Here is a 9,506-nt window from a genome sequence, read left to right as displayed (position 1 = left end):
AGGCCATGCTGTGTGCAGTCACACAAAATAAAATGTAAAGGAAAAGTGAGACAGTAACAACTCGGACACTGCCAAGTGGAAGAGCGTCATAGGGAAAAGTACGAATCAATGTGAATGGGGTCAGGAGTGGGCTCCACCTCTCTGTCCTTCAGGGTGCTCACCAAGGTGGCAGCCCTACATCCAGCGGCTAAGGGGGGTCTCATAGAGCCACCATTACACAAGCACAGTTGCTTCAATCACTAGCCTTTGGAGAGTCACTCCATCTCCAACCCTTCCTTCCTCCCCGAACAAGCCAAGCATTTTATTTGTTTTTTTTTTTTGCTTGTTTATTAATTAATTTACTTTTGTCTTGAATTCAGATGGACAAGGTCTCCCTGTAGAGCCTAGGCTAACCTTGAACTCACCATCTTCCTGCCTCAGCCTCCCAAGTTGGATTTAAAAGCAAACACCACCTAACCGGATGGAAAGCTCTAAAGCTCCTGCCCAACACTTGTTCATTTTGGTGACCCTGCAGGGAGCAGCTAGACGGCTCTAGCCACCAGTGATCTCATTAGCAGACGGACGATATATCATCCTGGAGAGTCCAGGGCTCTAGGACCTGTGTGCCAGAAAGAGGGTACAAACAAAACAAAACCCAAGAAACAAACAACAGCAAAACCCCCAAACCCTCGATATTTATTTACTTAGAATTATACCTATTTATTTGTGTATTATGTAGACCTGCCTGCTGCAGCATGTATGTGGAGGTCAGAGGATGGAGGTCAGAGGGTGGAGGTCAGAGAACAACCTGCCGGAGCTGGTTCTGGTTCTGTTCTTTCCTTCAGTGAGGGGATCCCTAGAACTGAAGCCAGATGAACAAGCTCCGCACAAGAGCCTTTCCCCATGAGCCAGGTCATTAGTCCCAGACTCTTGCTTTTTCTTTCACCATCGTCGTGGAACGGTTAAATATGATACCAGGAAGACCCTAGTTTCACTTTTGTCACAGAGCAAATTCAAACCTGTTCTGTCTAGTTTGCAGTGGAAATAGCACAGAAGGAAAATTGCCCTGGCTCTTCATAGAGACACTGCATTTTAATTAACTGTGAACATGGCTTTGTTAGACACACAAGGACAGAGCTGCATGGCGGAAAGCTAACGGAGCCAGACAGGGAAAAAAAAATATCTAGCTTGAGCTGTTTTACTTAAAACCCTCAGTTCTAAACTAAATAACCACTTAACCCCTTTATCTAGATAACCAAGGAACACTTAAATAGAAATTAAGGAAATGGTTTTTAGGAGTTTTCAGACCGAGAAACCCAGCTAAATGGATTTTGTTGATCTTCCCTTGAGGAAACATAGCATATTTTATAGCTTATACATTCACCAGCTGATTCAATAATTAGGTCCCGGTGACATGCCAGGCTAGGTGCTAAGGATTTAAACGGGAGTACAGCTGGCCTCTGCTGTACACAGTCTCTTGGGCCCTGAGGATGCATCTTGTGGCTCACTGGGCAGCTCTGGGATCAGCCCATCTTGCCCTTAATAGCCCTCAAAGCCAGCCAGTCCATTCATCCTGAGTTCCTATATGCAGAGAGAGAGAGAGAGAGAGAGAGAGAGAGAGAGAGAGAGAGAGAGAATATCACACTTCCTTGAAACGATGTCTTGTCTGAAAGGCTTAGGACAGCACTGAATGTCTTTCAAATGTGTTTGGGATGGGTTGTGTTGGCTCACTCGTTTTATTTTCTTTTTGCTATGTTCACTCAGTTGCTCTTCAGTCCCAGGGAGTCAATCCAGCCAACAAGTAACAACCAAACCCCCACAGCACTACTCTTTCCCCAAAATGTTTTGTTAATCTTACCGACAAACTGCAAAAGCTTGGGGTGCCTCTCTGTAATGAGGTCACAGTGAAGCAGCAGCAGTGGGTCAGCTCAGGCTACATTTTAAAATAGAGTTGCCTTTCCTGTTGTCACTTGTCGCTGCTCCTCAGCAGATGATGGTGGGCCCTGCAGGAGGGGGAGAAGTGAGGGAGTCCGGCTTAGGAAAACCTTCCTCACAATCCCTGTGCCGCATCCCATCACGTGACAGATAAAACAGCTCTGATATAGGTAACTGTATAGGAGCATAACCACAGCCAGGCATTGTGTGTGTGTGTGTGTGTGTGTGTGTGTATGTGTGTGTGTGTGTGTGCGTGTGTGTATGTGTGTGTGTGTGTGTGTGCGCGTGTGTGTGTGTGTGTGCATGTGTGTGTGTGTGTGTGTGTTTCAGAGGATAGCACTTACTTAAAGCTACAACTACTGTCACCTTCTGTCCAATTTAAAGGAGAATGTGTCTCTTCTCTGCTTTGAGGTGACCTGTCTCTGTCCCGGGGTTTTTGCTATCCCCTTGATACTGCTCTCGGTACCTTTTTGCACACCTGATCTCCAGTGGATCTTTCCCTGCAGGCTCTAAGCGTGTTTACACTCTGTCATCACCAAATCTCAGGACAGGTCACAGAATAAAAAGTTCCTCATCTTGACCATCCTTTCCTCTCCCACTGTGAAGAGTCCACCTACTTTTCTTTCCCGTTTCCTTATCAATCCACTGCAGTTTTCTCATCCCTTCTATTCCCCAACCAGCTAGGATAAAACTCATCAATGATGTCCTACCTGCCCAAGTTAATCTGAGAGTTTAACCCTTCATCTTGCTGGATCTGGCTCTCTGTGTGGAGTTAGACACAATATACCCCTCTTTCTTATAACTCCCTTCCCAGGATTTCAGATGGTGCCCATGTCCTGGTTTCTCTCTAGCCATAAGCGTTGTTTCTCAGTTGCTTCTGTTACAATTCTTGGAGTTTGTCAAGGCAGGATAGCAACACCATCATTCGGGATGAAGAACTGTAACATGGATTGGAATAACGAGATGATGCTTCCAGGCACATCAGTCTGGAGTGGAGACATGTGAGATGGTGGGTAGCTGCAAGGCGACATGGAAATCTCAGTGCTCCCTTCCTTCTGTCCACTCTGGGCCTGGTTGTACAACTGTTTATTCTGTTTATTCTTCTCTCCAGCCTCCCCTGGGTCCTTTTCCATCCAGCGCTCCCAATTAGATGTGGTCTCTGTTACTTGCAGTCAGGAGTTATAATAGATACTGGAGGGCATCGATCAGACCCCTGATGTCACTTCTCTTTATCACACGTGGTCTTCCTGGGGGGTCCCATTAACTCCCTTTGCTTTGGTCCATGTTTATAAGTTCTTGGGCTCCTTATTTACGTCTTTGACCCTGAGATGCCGCATGTTCTAGGACCGCAGAACCCAGCATGTCCTACAGGGAGCTTGTAGGCTTTCTCCTTCAGTCTGCTACCCCACTTCACTGACCACCTGTCTTGGTTGTTTTTCTATTGCTGTGATAAAACACCATGATCAAGGCAGATTATAGAAGAATTAGAGTTTATTTGGGGGTTAGAGTCTCAGACCGCTGGGGTCTCGGTCATCAAGGTGGAGAGTCTGGCAGGCAGGCATGGTGCTGGGACAGTGACCGAGAGCTCCCATCTTGATCCAGAAGCAGGAGACAAAGAGAGCACAATAGGAATGTCCAGAGACTTCTGAAACCTCAAACCCCCACATCCTCCAACAAGACCACTGCTGCTAACCCCTTCCAAACATACACCAACTGGAGACCAAGTATGCGAACATACGAGCCTGTGGGAGCCATTCTCATTCAGGAGACCGCACTAACTCAGTGAGAAACATTACCATCTACTTATTCAAGGTCAGCACCTCCCTCTCTTCCCTCTCCTCCACAGAATAGCTCGGTCCCTCCAGCTGCTATTAGTTATTTTTCTTTTCTTTCATTCCTTTTCTTTCTTTTTTTGCATATTTTGTTGTTGTTTTCCATTTGGGGGACAATTCTTGTCACATAGCAGGGATAGGTCTTGAACTCTTGGTCCTTGGGAATTTAGATGTCTACCACCATGCCCAGAAATTCCTATTCTTGAGTTTTTCTTGTTTACCTTTTCTCTGCAACTCCGGCTCTCAGTACCCTTTCCCTGGGCTACTATGCTATTCTCTAGCTTCCTACATTGTCTTCTTTTCCTTCCCTTTCTACCACTTAGCATAGTCCAGGCATCCCAGTTTCCTTCCTAAAGCTGTCCCTGACTAGGTGGGTACCCGCTCTTTCAAATCCCCTTCCCTGTTACTTAAAAAGATGTGCTTCTCAGCAAGAGAGACAAAGCTGTCCAGACTTGCCCTCTGCCCACCTGGCAGGCCATGGCTGCCCCACCCCTTAACCACACAAGCTCTTGTTGTGGCAACCAGTACATACCACACATGACAAGCCCTTCCCACCCACCCTAGCCTCTTGCTTCTTATACACTTACCCTTTCCCCAGCGTCTGTCGGTGGTTTTCTTTTTTCTCACATGCTTTTGTGGGGTGTAGGAGGGGGTGAAGGAAGTCAGAAAAGAGGGAGAATTACTAGAAATCTCCCACTGTCTGGGAAAATGCCTCGAGTTGGGATGTGTCAACTTCCCAGCTCCCCAGAAAAGCCAGGGTACCCACAAGAAAGTCAGAAAGTTGAATGAGTGGCCAGAAACTGAGGCAGGAGTGGGTTCAGAGTTCCAGTTTGGGACCATGAGAAGCTGTGGGCGTGCGTGGAGCAATGTTTACAAAGCAACGGGGTGAACTCCGTTACGTGTGTTGTGCCATCATATGTACAAACACAAGACAGCAATACCAAAGGGCATCGGGATGACATTTGTTTTCTTTTCTTTTCTTATGTAAGCTGTTCATGAGAGGAAAGGAAAAAAACCGATAAGAGAAACTGAAGACCCGAGAGAGGAGGGACTGGGAATGTGTGTCGTTTCGCCAGGATGATGGATACAAAGTGCCTCGTTTTCTTTTATTGAAAATGGCTGGTCTTTATGTTTCTAGATAGCAGTGTTTTACTTCCTCCTCTGGCATCCTCGGTCTCCCTAGATTAAGCAAGCACCCAGATCGCTTCGCTGTAGCATCTTTGGCGACCACAAGGTGGCACTAATTCTGTGATGGCTGCTACCAAATCTATCATGGCTGGCGCTGCAGAGGAACACAGCCCCTATCCCTACCCCCACACACTCCCATCCCCGTGGCCAAGCAAAAAGCACAAAATAGGATTCAATGTTCCTGTAAAGGTTGCCATGAATGCATGATTGGCTACTGACCAATGTCACAGGACACACAGAACTGTGCCCTCAAGGGTAACTAACTCCTCAGCAATACCGCACTTCTCTCCACTTGGGTACGCTCTATTGTTCCCTATGAGCGCCAAGGTTTCTGTTTTGTGTGGTTCTTGTTGAGAGGCAGCGTGGGTTCCTGGGGTTGAAGGCAGACCAGGGGTGGCAGGAATAACTTGTGTAGCCTCTGTCTCTTCCAGTGACTCATGCATGCATGCAAGGGAGGACATCAGGGGGTGGGAGGGTGGCAGGTGAAAACCTCACTAAGAGAGTCCCCTAGCCTCATTACCTGGGAGTGCCTTCCTGGTTTAAGATCCCTTTCTTTCCCCATGTACAACTTTGCTATCTTCCTTATCAGAAAGACAATATTGCCAGGAGAAGAAAAGCGCAGAGATGTTTGGATTCCTTGTTTGTTTCACCAGCGAATACATTAGGAGCTCCTTTGACTCACTGTAGGGTTTTGCCTCAGTGAACCCATTGCAAAAGGAACTCTTGTGAGTTTAAATTGCATTTATTGCATCAGGCCTCACAGCTCCACCCAGGCTTCTTTGAATAGTTGTGGAGCACTTACATTAACATACAGTGGTTCCGAGCCATCTAACATAAAGCCCATTTGACTTCATTTCTCAATTAAATACTTCATTTTACTTAAGTGTATGTGTGTATGTCTGTATGGCTGCCTTCCACAAGTGTATAGGTGCCCACACAGGTCAGAACAGGGTGTGAAATCCCTTGGAGGTGCTGTTACAGGTGGTGTGACCCGCCAGGTATGAGTGTTAAGACAGGAGCTTGGGTCCTCTGGAAAAGCAGCAAGCACTCTTAACCACAGATCCATCTCTCCAGCCCTGCCTTGTTTATAACGAAGCACTGACTCTGTCATGTGTTTCATGGACTATAGTATCCGAGAGAATTCCCAGTGTTTTCCTCATGCTGGTGTCATAGAGGGCTGTGCTGGCCACAGGCAGCAAGGACTTATCTTTGAATGAAGTGGGATACATCATAAAGACAGGAGATGTGATGTACCCTTGAAAGCTGAGCTAGTTCCACAGAGGGCAGGGCTGTCCAATGGAGGGAGGGCAGTGGCTGGGGCCAGAGTGGGCATGGTAAAGGGGTCAAGATGTCAGACTCTGTAAGAGCAACGAAATCTGTGATAAGAGGAATGAGCATGTTTTAAAAAAGAGAATGGGGGGTAAAGACAACAGTGTTCAGGGCCCACGAGTTGGTCTCTGCTAGCTTCAGTTGGACAGTAAGTGACACAGTGTCTGAAGTTTACATTTTACACATCTGAGCCTCAGAGGAGTGTTAGGGGAACGCTGTAAACTGAGTACAGGCTGTGGGAGCCAGTGCAGTGATTGAACACTGGCTTCCCAGTACTCAGCCAGTGGTGTGACCCTGGGTGATGTGAGGTGTCCTTTGGTATATGTGTTCCTTTTATTTGTTAATGAATGAAGCTACTTTGGCCTATGGCAGGGCAGGATATAGCCAGGCTGGAAGAGATATATAAAGAGAGTAGGTGGAGTCAAAGAGATGCCATGTAGCTGCCGAAGGAGAAAGATGCCAGGAACACCAAAATCTTACTGGTAAGTTACAGCCTTGTGGTAATACCCAGAATAATAAAAATGGATTAATTTAAGATAGAAGAGTTAGCCAGGAATATGCCTAAGCTATTGGCCAAAGAGTGTTGTAATTAATATAGTTTCTGTGTGATTATTTTTGTTTGGACAGCTGGGAACAAATGAGCAGTCTCCGTCTGCAGCTGGGCACCTTTCTGAACTAGTCCCTCACTGTGGAGGAGAGGTAGGAATCAGGTTGTTTGTTGTGTCTGGATGCTCAGAGCGGAGCTGGCACACTGTGTGACTGTCGACCTGAACTTAACTACTACTCATTCATGCAAGCTCCTCAGAAATAACAATGCCGATTGAAAGGACACAAAAGAAGGGACCACTTCCAGAAAAGAGACAGACAGAAAACACCTTGGCAGGACTGACCACATAATTTGCATGGCTGCCTGTGAAAAATAAGATTGTAGAGCCCTCTAAGGGAGAGATCGAGGCCAGGGGTGGGAGCACATGCCTGTAATTCCAGCTGCTTGGGAGGCTGAGGCAGGAGGATCTTGAGCTTGAAGGAAGCCTGGCAACACAGTGAGACCCCGGCACCCTATCTATATAGAAAGAGAGAATGTGTCAGGTTCTTCTGCCTGGCTGACAAAAGAAAGTCATCTGTTGCATTCCAAACTGAGAGAATACATGTGCTGCTTTCTTCATGTGGCCTGTGCTTGGATTCCAGGATGTTTTATTTCTCCCACTTCCGGCTGTGTATAAAATGACATTAAAAGTGCAGTTTGTGTGGGGTGGGGATTTGGGGGAGCCGAATAGGGGGATAGAGGGGTGGGAGTGTGAACGGGCTGAGGGACTCCCTTGGGCACTGAACACGGAGGACTCTTGCAAGTCCAGATCTCAGTGAAGAGGCGCTGATGGGTCCAATTTTTCCACAGAATATGGAAATGTAAACATGAATTATTAGCATGATTAAAGGAATGCAAACAGCAACTAACCCACCATTCTCCACCACCGTTCATCAGTGTTTGCAATTAGTGCTCTCTATTTGCGGCCAAAGGAAAGAGGAAAAGAACAAGGAAGAGGAAAAAAAGAAGAGGAGAAGCCTCAGAATGACATGCAAAAGCAACAAAATGATTGATGGAAGCAGACGGCTCCCTGGTGGTTTGCTTTATTAGTTTCTTCTAAGTGTATATGCCTAAGTAATTATTTCAAGATTAAATCAAATATTTAAATTAAGATAAAGATAAAATTAAGGCCAAATGACTAGAAGCAGAATGGCTACATCAACTAATCAGCTCAGCCTGAAATTTGATCCGTATTTCTGGATTGCCTCCATCCATAATGTCCTGATCTGATTGGTCCGAGCAATAGCTCATGCTATTTTCGTTTGCATGTCTCTAGTGTCCCCTTTTCCTTTTAGAAATTAACCGTGTAGGTTTCTCCTTTTATCCATTACCCACTGAAGTGCTTTGATATTTTTTCTTCCCTGTGCTTCCCTCTGATTTGATTTTTTTTTTTTTGGTAGAATCGAGGCTGTGTTTGTAATCCTTTTCTTTTAAATAGCTGTAAGATTTTTTTTTCCTCCTCTTGTAGACTTTTTATGTTTCAACTCTCACAGGAGCTAAGTTCTTGGGGGCTTGGGAGATGACTCAATGGGTGACGTGCTTGCTCTGCAAACATGAGAACTCGAGGCCCGGCTCCCCAGCACCCATGGGGAAAGCCAAGCGTGGTGACACAAGCCTATAAAGCCATTGCTGGGGCCAGAGGCAGAGGATTCCTGGGGCTTACCAGCCTGCAGTCTGGCCAACTGATAAGCTCCAGTTCCATGAGAGACTGTCTCAGGAAATAAAGTCAGGAGCACAGAGGAAGACACCTGCTATTGCCCTTTCTGTTTGTGTATTCGTGGGCATACAAATAAACCACACACACCACACACATCCACACACGGCACACACAAACACAAACAAGAAAAAGACGTTGTGTAAATTTTTACATATGCAATTATTTCTGTTTCTTTCATGTTTTTCTGTATATTTTCAATATGTTAGAAAACTAGAACAACAACAACCACAAAATCCCTGTATCCTCACTTGATTATTTGCACATTCATGAAGGAACAGGGACACGTCAGATAGTGGAAATGTATTGGTAAACAAGTCAACTGTATCCTCACCAATGGAGCTTAGATATCCACCAGTACCTGCTCTTCCTCTACTCAGATCTCAGGATCCCAGCAGTCTGCACCAACCAGAGCCTCAGTAGCTGAGCTCCCAAGGGCAGTAAACTCTGAAAACAAGGCCAACTCATTGTAAATTTTGACAGTTTAAGTTCAGCGGATGCTTTTTATCTGGTGAAACACTGGAACCTTGGTTGCTCCACTCTAAGCGATCATGGAATCCCCTGGAAGAGTGTAAAATGTCATCGACCACTGATAGAAAGCTTGACTGGGACGCCTTTGCTGTTGCCATCTTTCTGTTACACTGTACACTGGAGAAAAGAGCCATAGCTAACCTTGCCTCTAGCCTTGGCACCACCTTCCAAGAGAAAACTGTGGGTTGTATCCTGTGAAAAAAAATGAAAAGTGACTAAATTTGCATAGACACCGATAAAGATGTGGGTGGTTTGGGTCTGCACCATGATGCATGGAACCTTCCTGAAAACAGGTTGGCTTCATTTGCTCAATGACCTTTCAACATTCTGTGTCACAAAGCACTGTGGGTAGATTTTAAAAGCTTTTTGTTGTCTTGTAATTTTCACTTGATTAAGAATTAATAGAGAACAT

The sequence above is a fragment of the Microtus pennsylvanicus genome, chromosome 3 (genome assembly GCF_037038515.1).
Source record: "Microtus pennsylvanicus isolate mMicPen1 chromosome 3, mMicPen1.hap1, whole genome shotgun sequence".
Classification (NCBI taxonomy): Eukaryota; Metazoa; Chordata; class Mammalia; order Rodentia; family Cricetidae; genus Microtus; species Microtus pennsylvanicus.
Note: the sequence above shows the minus strand (reverse complement) of the source record.